The following is a 16,184-nucleotide window of genomic DNA, read 5'->3' on the forward strand; positions in this document are numbered from 1 at the left end:
AAAATTCAGTAGAACATCACCAGCCACCAGAATTCAGATCTGTATAACATACTGGCATAAATATGACTTCATGTAGCCTATGTCTGTCCGACGAAACTGAAGGTTACGTGTTTTCGACTGAAAGCGTATTCGATCTCGTCTGCATTTTCATAATGCTACCATTACTAATTTACAAAAAAAAAATGTGTATTTAGACATTTGAATATGCTCATTACTTACGTTTCACTCTACCGACGATTCATTGCAGTAGAAAAAAAAGAAAACATGTCAACTCCAGTTAACTATGATGTATAGAATAAAATGTTGCTACCTGGGTTTACTGACTACTATTAAAAAAAAGTATTGGTAAAAATGGGGTATAAGAGTTATTGAGAAATAAAATAAGATTCACAAGACACTACTATCCTGGACTACCTCTTCCGTCTCATCCTACAGGAACCAAGTCCACTTTTGTATTTGTTTCACATTTTAAAGCTTTAATGTTCATGTAAGATATAAGGAAAAAATGTTGCGTGGGTTTCCTTCCCAGTGGTAAAAATGGGATATATGAGATACTGCAACATAAAATAAGATTCACAAGATGCAACAGTCTTTTCAGCCTCGTCCTATAGCAACCACGCCCATTTGTATCCACATCTTTAAGTTTCGATATTAACGTAAGATGTATGGAATAAACGGTTGCTGCATGGGTTTCCTGACAGCTGTTAAAATAAAGAAGTGTTAGTAATGGAATATGTGGTTTAATGCGATATAAAATAAGATTCATAAGATGCGATATGTTCTATACAGTCACTTTCCGTATTATCCTATAGGGACGACGCCCATTTGTTGACCAGTTAAAACATGGCGGACATAGGTTCAAAAGTTTTCAAATATGGCGGTGCGATCGCCACTCTATATTCTTATTTATAGCTCGTTGATGGGGTATAAGGTCAGTCTCCTCGTGACTGCCATCAGAGTTGCAGGGAAGAGCGTTTCCGTCTTTGGCAAGTGTTAGTGAATTCACAGTGATGTAGCAATATTTCCTAGAAACATAATCGATTTGTTATTAAATGAAAACAAAAGACGATTCTATTCCTCTTATCTTAAGGCTATAGTATGTGTAATTACTGTTATTAAACTCTTTTTATACTGTACATTTTCTTACCATCATTCACAGTAGAGAGTCGGCCTCTGTAGCGTAGTTGTACAGCACTGGCCTTCTATGCTCGAGGTTGTGGCTTCGATCCCGGCCCAGGTCGACGATATTTAATTGTGTTTAAATGCAACAGGCCAAAGTCAGTACATTTACTGGCATGTAAAAGAGATGCAGCTCTTTGCTTGTTTAATTCTCTATGAACTGAAACAACCCAGAACTCACCACGTGGAGGTGGCTGCATGTCGAGTTCCGCCCTGCCCATCCCAACCTCCCTACCATGTGGGCAAGTGCACTCCAAGATCCGATCCGATCCGATCCGATCCGATCCGATCCGATACGATCCGATCCGATCCGATCCGATCCGATCCGATCCGATCCGATCCGATCCGATCCGATCCGTTCCGATCCGATCCGATCCGATCCGATCCGATCCGATCCGATCCGATCCGATATCCGATCCGATCCGATATCCGATCCGGATCCGATATCCGATCCGATCCGATATCCGATCCGATCCGATATCCTATCCGATATCCGATCCGATCCGATCCGATCCGGATCCGATCCGATATCCGATCCGATATCCTATCCGACATCCGATCCGATCCGATCCGATCCGGATCCGATCCGATATCCGATCCGATATCCTATCCGACATCCGATCCGACATCCGATATCCGATCAGGATCCGATCCGATATCCGATCCGATATCCTATCCGATATCCGATCCGATATCCGATATCCGATCCGATATCCGATCCGATATCCGATATCCGATCCGATATCCGATCCGATATCCGATATCCGATCCGATATCCGATCCTATATCCGATCCGATATCCGATCCGATCCGATATCCGATCCTATCCGATCCGATCCTATCTGATCCGATATCCGATCCGATCCGATATCCGATCCGATCCGATATCCGATCCGATCCAATATCCGATCCGATATTCGATCCGATCCGATATCCAATACGATATCCGATCCGATCCGATCCTATCTGATCCGATATCCGATCCGATCCGATATCCGATCCGATATCCGATCCGATCCAATATCCGATCCGATATCCGATCCGATCCGATATCCGATCCGATATCCAATCCGATATCCGATCCGATCCGACCCTCTGTTAACTTTACTTAAATTAATGCACTTAAACCAATAATAAAAATAAATAAATCTTAATATCCAAGAAAAACAGTAAATAATTTAATGACAAGGGCAAAAATCTCTTCCAAGCCAAATATATCAACCTATCATAACGAAAACGTGGTATTGTACCACGAACCCAAATACAGTAAATATAAAAGAAAGAAAAGAAAGCCTAAAATAATAAAAATATAGAATTAATATTATTACCCAAGAAAATGATACAAAATAATATTATCATAAACAAAATACTAGCATATTCAGCCAAACAAATTAATGCAAAACCACCACTTCTATATTCAACATTAAAACCTGAAACCAATTCTGATTCACCCTCAGCAAAATCAAAAGGAGTGCGATTGGTTTCAGCCAAACATGAAGTAAACCAAATTATTGATAAAGGATGTGTAAAATAAATTATTCAAATGTAAATCTGAAAATCATAAAATATTATTAAATTATAGCTACATACTAAAAATACGAAAGACAACAAAATTAAAGCCAATCTAACTTCATAAGAAATTGTCTGTGCAACAGCGCGTAATCACCCTAATAATGCATAATTAGAATTAGATGACCAACTAGCATTTATAACAGTATAAACACCCAAACTAGTACGACAAAGAAAAAATAATAAACCCAACTCAAAAGAAATAAAACAAGTAAAGTAAGGAATTACAAATCATACCAACAAAGACTAAAATAATCTAAAAACAGGAAGAAAATAATAACATAAATAATTAGACAAGAAAGGAAATGTCTGCTCCCTAGTAAAAAGTTTAATTGTATCTCTAAAGGGGTGCAAAATACCAATAAAAGTAACCTTTATGAATATGAATATACCCGAGAACTTTACGCTCCAACAAGGTTAAAAAGACAACACCAACTATAACAAAAATAACTAGTAAAATAAAAATAATAAATAAACCAAAAATCTCCCTAAACATAAATATTATTTATAGAATAAATCTATATTCAAAGATTCTAAATCCATTGCACTTTATCTGCCACAACAGTAGCAATTAATAATAATCATAAACAAAATATTATTCCAAATATATGGTCCTCTCGTACTAAGATATAAAATTTATTATAGATAGAAGCCAACCTGGCTCTCGCCGGTCTGAACTCAGATCATGTAAGATTTTAAAGGTCGAACAGACCTAAACAATTTGAAATTCTACACCCAAATTAAATCTTAATTCAACATCGAGGTCCCAAACCCATTTATCAATAAGAACTCTCAGAAAAGATTACGCTGTTATCCCTAAGGTAATTTAATCTCATAATCAACAAAATTGGATCAAGTATTCATAAATAAATGTATATTAAACAAAAAGAGTTAATTAATTCTTCCCATCACCCCAATAAAATATATCAAATATTAAATAAAATAAACAAACAAAATAAATAAAATAATATATATAAACTCTGTAGGATCTTCTCATCCTATAGATAAATTTAAGCTTTTTAAATTATAAATTAAATTCAACAAAAATAATAAGAAGCAGTATATTCCTCGTCCAACCATTCATTCCAGTCCACAATTAAAAGACTAATGATTATGCTACCTTTGCACGGTCAAAATACAGCGGCCTTCGAAACTAATCAGTGGGCAGGTCATATTTCATATTAAAATACAAGAAAAGATGTTTTTGATAAACATGCGAGAATAAATTTACTTGCCTAGTTCCTTTTAAAATCTTAACAAAAATTTTATAATACAAGTACAAAATTACTAATTCCATCATAATTACAAATAAATAATAATTTAATAACAAATTCCAATAAAACAATTAAATACTAATAAATCAAAATCTAAAAAAAAAAATAAAATAAAATTTTAATAAACTTAAAATGATAGTTATTATAAAACCAACATCAATCAAAAATTATAAAAATATGTTAGAGAGCTTATCCCCCATAATATTAATATTAATAAAATAAAAACTAAAAAGATAGAAATATATTAATAATATATGAATTTAATTCATTTCTTGAAAAACCAGAAACCATTGAAGCCAAATAACATTTCACTACTAAATAATAATTATTAATAATTATAAAAGAGTAACTAAAATTATGAATTAGATCCTTCAAAATCGGGAAACAAAAAGTTTATAATATAATTTAATAAACCCTGATACACAAGGTACAACAAAAATCTACTTTTATAAATTAATCATATAACCTTTACAGTAAAAATAAACTATAATTGCAAAAAATTTAATCAACAACATATACAAAAACAATTAATTAATTTTAACATAAAAATAAAATGAAAAAAATATATATAATATATCAGATTAAATCGAATTGCACGATAACATTAATCAGTGTAAATTAAATTCTTAACTTAAAGATTTAATCCGTATTAAATTATCATCCCAGCCACACCTTCCAGTACAACCACTATGTTACGACTTATCTCAACTAATAAATAATGAGAGCGACGGGCGATGTGTACATATTATTTTAGAGCCAAAATCACTATTACATCTGCAAAAAATTACAATTAAATCTAATTTCATAATAAAATTTCAAATAATAATACAATAATAAATATAAACGTAATCCATCTCCACCAAAACATAAACTGCACCTTGACCTGAAATAATTTATAAAATTAAATTAAGAAAATTTCATTAACCCTAAGAAGATTTTCATTATAATGGCGGTATACATATATTAATCTTGGTAAGGTTCAACGCGGACTATCGATTAAGGGACAGATTCCTCTAAAAGACTAAAATACCGCCAAATTCTTTAAGTTTCAAGACCCTAACTAATACTACTCAAGTTAAAAATAATTTATATCTAAAATAATAGGGTATCTAATCCTACTTTAAAACAAAAGATTTCATAGCCTCAAATAAAATAAAGTCATAGTAAATATTAAGATTTCACCCAAAAATAATAAAATAAGCTCTAACAAAACTCTTAACTACTTTAACTTACTTATATTCATTGTATAACTGTGGATGCTGGCACAAATTTTACCAATAATAAATCAAAATTACCAAATCAAATTCCCAAAAATTTACAAAACTTATTACTGCGAAAGAACAACAAATTAAGTAATCATTAAGATAAAAATAATTAAATCACGCAAAAACTTACATATAAAATAATTAAAAGCAAATAAATAAGCAAGAATAAAACTCATTAAATAAACACTAAAACAAAAATTGGACTTAAATACAAAAATAAAGATTATATAAAATGAAAAAAAAAAGTAAAACCCGAATTTCTCCATACATTTTAACCAACTCTCAAAGTATCCTCAACACAACTCCTACATCAACTCTTAAACTCTTAAATAAACATCTAAAACTACGGGACAAATAAAAAAAAATTGAGGCATTGACCACTAGTGTATAATAAAATTATCTCTTCTCTTTAATAGTAACAGTATAACTACAGATCTCATTTTTTTTTCCGATCTGATCCGATCCCCGATCCGTTCCGATCCGATCCCATCCGATCCCCAATCCGATCGCCGATCCAATTCCCCGATCCGATCCAATCTGATCAGATCCTGTCCCATCCGATCCCCGATCAGATCCCATCCGATCCGTTCTGATCCCATCCGATCCCCGATCCGATCCGATCCCCGATACGATCTGATCCCCGATCCGATCCGATTTACTCCAGCAAACCCATTAGTTATCCCAGTTCATATTCAACCAGAATGATACTTCCTATTTGCATATTCCATTTTATGATCAATTCCAAATAAATTAGGAGGGGTAATTACTTTAGCATTATCAATTGCAATTTTGTTTATTATACCTATATATGATTCAAATTTCCGAGGTATACAATTTTATGCTCTTAATCAAATTATATTTTGATTAATAACAAATATTGTAATCTTATTAACATGAATTGGAGCACGACCAGTAGAAGATCCTTATATTATTATTGGACAAATCTTAACAGTTTTATATCTCTTATATTACATTATCCACCCAATAAAAATAAAATTTTTAGATAATTTAAGTAATTAAAGTTAAAAAGCTTTAAAGAAATATATATGTTTTGAAAGCATAAGAGAGAAGTTAAAATCTTCTATTAACTTTACTTAAATTAATAATAAAATAAATAAATCTTAATACCCAAGAAAAACAGTGAATAATTTAATGATAAGGGTAAAAATCTCCTCCAAGCCAAATATATCAACCTATCATAAAGAAAACGCGGTATTGTACCACGAACCCAAATAAATATAAAAGAAAGAAAAGAAAGCCTAAAATAAAAAAAATATAGAATTAATATCACTACCCAAAAAAATGATACAAAATAATATTCTCATAAACAAAATACTAGCATATTCAGCCAAACAAATTAATGCAAAACCACCACTTCTATATTCAACATTAAAACCTGAAACCAATTCTGATTCACCCTCAACAAAATCAAAAGGAGTGCGATTGGTTTCAGCCAAACATGAAGTAAACCAAATTATTGATAAAGGAAATGTAGAAAAAATTATTCAAATGTCAATCTGAAAATCATAAAATATTATTAAATTATAGCTACCTACTAAAAATACAAAAGACAACAAAATTAAAGCCAATCTAATTTCATAAGAAATTGTCTGAGCAACAGCGCGTAATCACCCTAATAATGCATAATTAGAATTAGATGACCAACTAGCATTTATAACAGTATAAACACCCAAACTAGTACGACAAAGAAAAAATAATAAACCCAACTCAAAAGAAATAAAACCAGTAAAGTAAGGAATTACAAACCATACTAACAAGGACAAAAATAATCTAAAAACTGGAGCAAAATAATAACAACAATAATTAGACAAGAAAGGAAATGTCTGCTCCCTAGTAAAAAGTTTAATTGCATCTCTAAGAGGCTGCAAAATACCAATAAAACCAACCTTATTAGGACCTTTACGAATATGAATATACCCGAAAACTTTACGCTCCAACAAGGTTAAAAAGGCAACACCAACTATAACAAAAATAACTAGTAAAATAAAAATAATAAATAAACCAAAAATCTCCCTAAACATAAATATTATTTATAGAATAAATCTATATTCAAAGATTCTAAATCCATTGCACTTTATCTGCCACAACAGTAGCAATTAATAATAATCATAAACAAAAAATTATTCCAAATATATGGTCCTCTCGTACTAAGATATAAAATTTATTATAGATAGAAACCAACCTGGCTCTCGCCGGTCTGAACTCAGATCATGTAAGATTTTAAAGGTCGAACAGACCTAAACAATTTGAAATTCTACACCCAAATTAAATCTTAATTCAACATCGAGGTCCCAAACCCATTTATCAATAAGAACTCTCAGAAAAGATTACGCTGTTATCCCTAAGGTAATTTAATCTTATAATCAACAAAATTGGATCAAGTATTCATAAATAAATGTATATTAAACAAAAAGAGTTAATTAATTCTTCCCATCACCCCAACAAAATATACCAAATATTAAATAAAATAAACAAACAAAATAAATAAAATAATATATATAAACTCTATAGGGTCTTCTCGTCCTATAAATAAATTTAAGCTTTTTAACTTACAAATTAATTTCAACAAAAATAATAAGAAACAGTATATTCCTCGTCCAACCATTCATTCCAGTCCACAATTAAAAGACTAATGATTATACTACCTTTGCACAGTCAAAATACCGCGGCCCTTCAAAACTAATCAGTGGGCAGGTCATTTTTCATATTAAAATACAAGAAAAGATGTTTTTGATAAACATGCGAGAATAAATTTACTTGCCTAGTTCCTTTTAAAATCTTAACAAAAATTTTATAATACAATTACAAAATAACTAATTCCATCATAATTACAAATAAATAATAATTTAATAACAAATTCCAATAAAACAATTAAATATTAATAAATCAAAATCTAAAAAAATAAAATTTTAACAAACTTAAAATGATAGTTATTATAAAACCAACATCAATAAGAAATTATAAAAATATGTTAGAGAGCTTATCCCCCATAACATTAATATTAATAAAATAAAAACTAAAAAGATAGAAATATATTAATAATATATGAATTAAATTAATTTCTTGAAAAACCAGAAACCATTGAAGCCGAATAACATTTCACTACTAAATAGCAATTATTAATAATTATAAAAGAGTAACTAAAATAATTAATTAGACCCTTCAAAATCGGAAAACAACAAATTTATAATATAATTTAATAAACCCTGATACACAAAGTACAACAAAAATCTACTTTTATAAATTAATCATATAACCTTTACAGTAAAAATAAACTATAATTGCAAAAAATTTAATCAACAACATATACAAAAACAATTAATTAATTTTAACATAAAAATAAAATGAAAAAAATTTATATAATATATCAGATTAAATCGAATTGCACGATAACATTAATCAGTGTAAATTAACTTCTTAAATTAAAGATTTAATCCGTATTAAATTATCATCCCAGCCACACCTTCCAGTACAACCACTATGTTACGACTTATCTCAACTAATAAATAATGAGAGCGACGGGCGATGTGTACATATTATTTTAGAGCCAAAATCACTATTACATCTGCAAAAAATTACAATTAAATCCAATTTCATAATAAAATTTCAAATAATAATCCAATAATAAATATAAATGTAATCCATCTCCACCAAAACATAAACTGCACCTTGACCTGAAATAATTTATAAAATTAAATTAAGAAAATTTTATTAACCCTAAGAAGATTTTCATTATAATGGCGGTATACATATATTAATCTTGGTAAGGTTCAACGCGGACTATCGATTAAGGGACAGATTCCTCTAAAAGACTAAAATACCGCCAAATTCTTTAAGTTTCAAGACCCTAACTAATACTACTCAAGTTAAAAATAATTTATATCTAAAATAATAGGGTATCTAATCCTACTTTAAAACAAAAGATTTCATAGCCCCAAATAAAATAAAGTCATAATAAATATTAAGATTTCATCCAAAAATAATAAAATAAGCTCTAACAAAACTCTTAACTACTTTAACTAAAAAGATTTACTGTACTTATATTCATTGTATAACCGCGGATGCTGGCACAAATTTTGCCAATAATAAATCAAAATTACCAAATCAAATTCCCATAAATTTACAAAACTTACTGCTGCGAAAGAACAACAAATTAACTAATCATTAAGATAAAAATAATTAAATTACGCAAAAACGTACCTATAAAATAATTAAAATCAAATAAATAACCAAGAATAAAACTCATTAAATAAACACTAAAACAAAAATTGGACTTAAATACTAAAATAAAGGTTATATAAAATGAAAAAAAAAAGTAAAACCCGAATTTCTCCATACATGTTAACCAACCCACAAAGTATCCTCAACACAACTCCTACATCAACTTTTAAACTCTTAAATAAACATCTAAAACTACGGGACAAATAAAAAAAAATTGAGGCATTGACCACTAGTGTATAATAAAATTATCTCTTCTCTTTAATAGTAACAGTATAACTACAGATCTCATATTTTTTTCCGATCCGAACCCTGATCTGATCCGATTCCGATCCGATCGGATTCGATCCGATCCCCGATCTGATACGATTCGATCCGATCTGATCCCCGATCCAATCCCATCTGATCCCCGATCTGATCCACTCCAATCCCCGATCCGATCCGATCCGCTCCAATCCCCGATCTGATCCGATCCGATGCCCGATCCGATCCGATGCCCGATCCGATCCCATCTGATTATCTGATCTGATCTCATCTGATATGATTTTGGGATCTGATCTGATGCGATCTGATCTGATTCTGGGATCTGATCAGATCTGATCTCATTTGATTCTGGGATCTGATCAGATCTGATCTCATTTGATTCTGGGATCTGATCTGATCTGATCTCATCTCATTCTGGGATCTGATCTGATCTGATCTCATTTGATTCTCGGATCTGATCTGATCTGATCTCATCTCATTCTGGGATCTGATCTGATCTGATCTCATCTCATTCTGGGATCTGATCCGATCTGATCTCATCTCATTCTGGGATCTGATCCGATCTGATCTCATCTGATTCTGGGATCTGATCAGATCTGATCTCATCTGATACTTGGATCTGATCTGATCTGATCCGATTCTGGGATCTAATCTGATCTGATCTGATTCTAGGATCTGATCTGATTTGATCTGTTTCTCGGATCTGATCTGATCTGATTCTGGGATCTGATCCTGGGATCTGATATGATCTGATCTCGTATGGGTTCTGATCTTAACCGATCTGAACTTCCGCCTTAAAAGACGGCAAGCTCCACAAAATATACTTCTCAGACAAGACCAGCGGCCATTCTTCCTTTTTCTGTCATCATCCTCTTCTTTTTCATCTCCTTCTTTTTCTTCTCCTTTTGATGGTAATTGGTCCTCAATGGATAGTGTTGCCATCGAATCTGGCATGAGGGATGGCATGTCAACTGGCATGGTAGGTGGCAACTCTTCTGACATATCACCTAACATGGGTGCTGCCCTGGACTCTGAGATGGAATATGGCATGGCAAATTCCCATACCGATGCGCACTTCGGTCGATCTTCCGACTCTCGCGTTGGATCTCGCATGCGATATTCGATTGTCGCGAAATGTGGCATGGCTTCCGATTCTGGGACGTAATCTGGCATGCCAAATTTCCAGATTGATAAGCACTTTGGTATTTCTTTTGATTTTGGCGTGGTATCAGGAATTCGATATTCCGATACTGAAGCGCACTTTGGTTGGTCTTGTGATTCTGGTGTGGAATCTGGCATGACAAATTCCCGCATTAGTGCGCTCTTCGGTCTTTCTTCTGATTTTGGCGTGGTATCAGGAATTCGATATTCCGATACTGAAGCGCACTTTGGTTGGTCTTGTGATTCTGGTGTGGAATATGGCATGCGAAATTCCCATAGCGATGCGTAATGCGGTTTGTCTTCTGGGTCAGGCGTGGCACCATGCATGTTTGGGATCACTGGCATGTACTCTGCAAGAAACGAAATAAACTTGATCGTTAAGCATGTGTCCTTGCATTCACAGGCTTTCAGCGAGTGGCATATTAGTAGGGCGAGCTGCATATTTCTACTTTCCATTTGCAAGTCAAGCAAATTCATGTCATACAACCTCCTCAAAAACGTAAGAACAAATTACAAAAAACACAACACATCTTTCTTGAACCGGTAACACCTAAACCTGGGGAAAAAAAATTGACTTCCGCACTAATAATAAATTAAATAACGTCATGCCTAATAAGCTTCATAATAGAGATCGATTTCAAAATAGTGGCATATATATACCACAATGCAAGAATTGCCCCAGCAAATACATTGGTCAAACTCGCAGAAATTACAGAACCCGGTTTAATGAACATGTTTCCGATTTCAAATACAATAGACGAAAAACAAAGTTTACAACACATCTGATAGAACAAGGTCATGAATTAACCAATATAAATTATATACTACACGTCGTTCACCCTATCAATAAAGTCCACGTATAAATATCGCTGAAGAATTATATATTTCACAAGCATTAAATAATGGTTTATCCCTTTTGAATGAGCAACTCCCGAACACTATTATGCAACATTACTCCTGCTCTGCCAGTCAAGTTAAACGACACAATAATCCCTTTTCCTTCCTGTGTTAAAAACCTTGGAGTTTACTTTGTTACGCATTTAAACTGGAATAACCAAGTAACCCATATTATCAAAAAAGTGCTTTCCATACTACATTCCTTAAACAGCATTCGAAAATTCCTCCCGCTATCACTCAAGAAAATACTAGTGGAAACATTAGTAATGCCCCACTTCGATTATTGGGATTTTCTACTGACTGACCTCAATGTCAACCAGTCGCAAAGATTACAACGTGTTCATAATTCTTGTGTTCGCTACGTCTGCGATGTCAGTCGCGCTGACCACATTACCCCATCCCTCCAAACTCTAAACTGGCTACTCCTTAACGAACGCAGAAATTTTCATTCTCATGTTCTCCTTTTCCAAGTCCTTCACACCTCTACACCTACCTACCTTGCCTCCCGTTTCACTTACCTGTCATCATATCATAATCTCTTCACTCACACGCAAAATAGCCGCATACTAGCCATACCAACACACAAGACATCATCGTATTCATCATCATACACAATCTCGCTCTCGCGCTTGTGGAATACCCTACCCAGTGACATCAGAGACTGTCGGAATTTAGTAGCGTTCAAAAGCAAACTCATTAAGCATTTTCTTACTGCGTAGAGTAGGTATACTTTTTACTGACTTAATAAAAAAAATATTTTTTCTCTCTTCTTAACTTTTGCAATAAACTATCTAGCTATTATTAATCAGTTAATCTTTTAGTACTTTGATTTTTATTGTATTTGTGAATTTAATATTAACTGTAATTATAATTATAATTATAATTTTATTCTTAATATTGTAGTTGTAATCCCTTGGTAGAGTTGAAGAGAAGGCCTGATGGCCTTATCTCTACCAGCTTCAATAAATAAAAATAAACTCTGTCTTATTGATCAAACAACTCGATACAAAATCGGAAAATCAATATTTGCGACTTTTCTTCAGAGTTTTCTATTCCAGCTTCTGCTATTATATGATTCAACAAAATGTCTGTTGTTTCTTTCTGGCAAAAGATTTTTGTTGCAATATCGTATATAATCTTTGTCTCCGTCTAAATGCCATCTTGTACCCTATCATTAAACAAAGAAATCCTAAATGAGACGGCTTTTTAAACAATACAGTACTAATTTGTAGTGATTTTCATAACCGTAAATTCAAATAATAGTCATTATTTGTAATATAAACCCACAGTTCGATTTTTCATCTAGTATAAACTTTAAGTAATTATCACATTATCAGTATTTTTACGTTCCAACAATAGCAAGCTTTTCTTGGAATATAATAAAAAAGGCGCAATTTTTTCTTTTAGAATCTAAAAATAGAAATGTCAGACAATATCTTACAACATAAATCAGAATCGGGGAGCTTCGGGATACTTTTGTAAGTCTGCGTGAGCAATTTTTCAATTACTGGCAGAACATATTTACTACGATATTAAAAACTTCACAATATAACGACTAATGACATAATATGATTAAAACATCACTGTGTCAGAATAATATACACATAAACAAAGTCAGAAAATACATTACTCGCCATAACACAAAAGATTAATTTGCCAGAAATGTGGCCTGAAACGCGCGTCAGAAATAAGCTTAGTGCCAAGGGACCAAGCACACACACAAACTCTCACTTTCAGCTCTCAACACTGAGGAGAGTTGAAGTGCAGTCATCATCTGCAGTTTTATGACCCACTGACATAACAGAACAATGGCAGGTGGGGCACATCCTGTTATTCGCATTTTGAAAATCGATTTCTGGCCGGGTTTTGAGGTGATCGGTACCACTGTGGACAGGTGAGAAATGGCTGAATGACACTACTGGATAAAACCCTATTCGCTACCAGTCATCATCGTTCCTCTTTTCCGAAGGTCGATTCCAAATATGCTTCCATTCGTCTCTGTCTTTCCAAGCTTTTTCCCTGTTTATTTCATCTCACTTGTATCCCCGTGCCATCAAGTTCTTCTGAATTTCATCTATTCACATTTCCCGTGGTCTTCACATTGGTCGTCTTCCTTTCACTTTTAAATTTAATATTCTCTTTGACAGACTTTCCCTTTCCATTATTTTAAGGTGCCCTAACCACTTTAAGCTCTTATTTTCTAATTGCCAAGGCATACTTGTATCAATAATAATTGAAATCTCCTGAACTTGTGCTTAGCTGAAAGCGCCACTACTTCAGAATATAAACAATTACTTACCATTTGATCCAAAAGTTCCAATAACGTCGATGGCTCCGAAACGAGTCTGCAGATCTTCTGGCATCGCCACATGCATTAGATGTTGCCAACGTTTGGCCTTTAGCTCATCTCGTTCTCTGATAGCCCTGCTGCTGTCGGGATCTCTGTCCCCCTCCGTCTGTGTGGCAGCGTCTATCATCATCTTCTCAGTTGTTTCACGTTCAGCTAAAAGACAGTGTAATTCTGAGTTAAAATTTTCATAATTCACTGTTTGCTAACTATGAAGAGGATAAATAGGTACTGTCCGGCCGAATGGTTATGTCGCATCCCGGTTTCTCACACTCGTTTCTCTTGTCCTCTCTGTAAGGGATAGTGTCTGAGTTGTTAGGCTCTTCTCTGCAAATATCTTCTGTACGGAATTGCATTTTACGTAGTATTATAGAACTTTTTAAAGTAATTTTAAGAAAAAAACATTAAATAAGTAACTGTCATGTGATTTCCCTCGTTTTGACGAGCATGTGACATAACCACTCGGATGGACAATAGCATGACAACATGTACAACACTAAACTATTAACAAGTGAATCATACAAGTAAAGTCTGAAAAGAAATCTAAAGATGAAGCACGTATTAACGGTTACTTCTAGTAAAGGTATAACCTCGAAGAAAAATAAATTTAGGGATCTGAAATAATATGTAGATAATCAAAATGATATTCATTGCATCACAGAGTCGGTGAATGAAACATGAAATTAGAAATGTGGTCCCAATTGGAAAGCATTCTTCTGAAGTATGTAAATTATTCCATAATAATTATCACAGCATAATGATGTTATTGGTAACATTGAAATCATGTAGGTCATGTATGCATAATGCTTTATTGGAGGAAGTATTCAAAAGACACTTGTTATGTTTATTGGAACAAATCTCAAACACATTAACTAAAATTCCAATATACTTACGTGATGCAATATACTGTAAGTGCATTTTTATTGTACGAACAGTCATCTCCCTCCTACAGTGTTATTCGAAACTGTCAATTTTATAAACTAATAGAATACTGAAGTCTTCTAACATATGCAGTAAATCAATAATATTGAACAAATTTTTCACTTTTGAACCCATAATAGTAATCTTTTCTCGTGAGTTATTTTACTATGCTTTATCAACTGCTATTATGAAATGATGGTGATAATGTCAGCTAAATGAGTCCAGGAAAAGAAGCCTGAAAGAGGCCCAGCATTTGTTCTCTATGGGTTCTAGTTAGTTACTGCTTCCTACTTTGAAATATTTTTACAAGTCACTGTAACGTAAACAATTATTGTACCTTCACAAAAGTCAGTTTCGGAGGTTTGTGTGGATGTCTGTGTAACGATGATGACTACTGGATCCACGTAGACCTCGGAGTCTCTTGTCTCTACTGTGTCGGGTTCAGCTGAAAAGCAACATTCTTCTGAGTTGAAATATACAAGAAACTGCGCATGCTCAGTGACATAGAGCATAGATACACAAGCTATCGCTAAGGGAGTTATTGAAATTCGTTCTATTTCGAGTGCTGTAGTAAACCGTTCTGAAACGCACTTGAGAAAATACAAAGAAAATGGATTAGTTATATAATTGATATCAACGACCCAGTTCAAAAGGAAACAACTGAAAATTTAAAGTTTTGAGAAAACTACATTTTAAAGCAATATGTTGCTTTGAGAAACCAAAGGATCATTGAAATTGCTCCAGAATTTTGTTAATAATGTTTCATATAGCTATATTAAAAGTTTCAAATAATTAAAATGTGTTAATTGGATTTTTCACAGCAACATGAAGCTTACAAATTCAGGTTTATCATCATTTTAAATTATGGGTTGCTTCCCTCTTGAACTGGGCCGTCTATATATCTTTAGACCTTGGTGAGGATACTGACACGCCGCACAGAAGTGAAGTCTTCCGTCTCGTCTCAGTATCTCTGAAGGCTCAGACATGTGCGAGTCATGCAGAGGAAAGCGGATTCAAGCCTGGTCGCAATGATTTTTATTTCCTGAATAACTCGAAAATGGAGTTCTA

At 33.2% G+C, this 16,184-nt stretch overlaps 1 long non-coding RNA gene and 1 pseudogene across 1 annotated transcript in view; one reads left to right on the plus strand and one right to left on the minus strand.

Moving 5' to 3' along the window:
- Nucleotides 1-16,184, plus strand: part of LOC138705195 (uncharacterized) — a 166,454-nt gene that overhangs the window by 88,539 nt on the left and 61,731 nt on the right. The window lies entirely within an intron of this gene.
- Nucleotides 2,302-3,244, minus strand: LOC138704344 (NADH-ubiquinone oxidoreductase chain 1-like; annotated as a pseudogene).

This window comes from Periplaneta americana, chromosome 8, assembly GCF_040183065.1.
Source record: "Periplaneta americana isolate PAMFEO1 chromosome 8, P.americana_PAMFEO1_priV1, whole genome shotgun sequence".
NCBI lineage: Eukaryota > Metazoa > Arthropoda > Insecta > Blattodea > Blattidae > Periplaneta > Periplaneta americana.